This window comes from Arachis stenosperma, chromosome 7 (assembly GCF_014773155.1).
Source record: "Arachis stenosperma cultivar V10309 chromosome 7, arast.V10309.gnm1.PFL2, whole genome shotgun sequence".
Classification (NCBI taxonomy): domain Eukaryota; kingdom Viridiplantae; phylum Streptophyta; class Magnoliopsida; order Fabales; family Fabaceae; genus Arachis; species Arachis stenosperma.
The window spans coordinates 81,614,228-81,614,886 of NC_080383.1; the positions used below are offsets into that span (position 1 = coordinate 81,614,228).

Here is a 659-nt window from a genome sequence, read left to right on the forward strand (position 1 = left end):
CTGAGAAATTATGTTGATTTGCTGAGTCAATAATTTGTTCTGAGCCAATATGGCATTCAGAGTATCAATCTCAAGAACTCCTTTCTTCTGGGTTGTCCCATTATTCACAGAATTTCTTTCAGAAGTGTACATGAACTGGTTATTTACAACCATTTCAATGAGTTCCTGGGCTTCTGCAGGCATTTTCTTTAGATGAATAGATCTACCTGCAGAATGGTCCAATGACATCTTGGATAACTCAGACAGACCATCATAGAAGATACCTATGATGCTTCATTCTGAAAGCATGTCAGAAGGACACCTTCTAATCAATTGCTTGTATCTTTCCCAAGCTTCATAGAGGGATTCACCTTCGTTCTGTTTAAAGGTTTGAACTTCCACTCTAAGCTTACTCATCTTTTGATGTGGAAAGAATTTAGCTAAGAAGGCATTGACTAGCTTTTCCCAAGAGTTCAGGCTGTCTCTGGGTTGTGAGTTCAACCATATACTAGCTCTGTCTCTTACAGCAAAAGGGAAAAGCATAAATCTGTAGACCTCAGAATCAACTCCATTAGTCTTAACAGTATCACAGATTTGTAAAAATTCAGCCAAGAACTGATGAGGATCTTCCAATGAAAGTCCATGAAACTTGCAATTCTATTGCATCAGAGAAACTAATT

The 659-nt window shown here is 37.9% G+C and overlaps 1 non-coding gene across 1 annotated transcript; it reads left to right on the forward strand.

The window, feature by feature from the left end:
* Positions 1 to 282: 282 nt before the first annotated feature.
* LOC130943169 (small nucleolar RNA R71) lies at positions 283 to 390 on the forward strand. Its single transcript, XR_009071699.1, has one exon. It is a non-coding gene; the product is annotated as a small nucleolar RNA R71 (small nucleolar RNA).
* Positions 391 to 659: the final 269 nt, after the last annotated feature.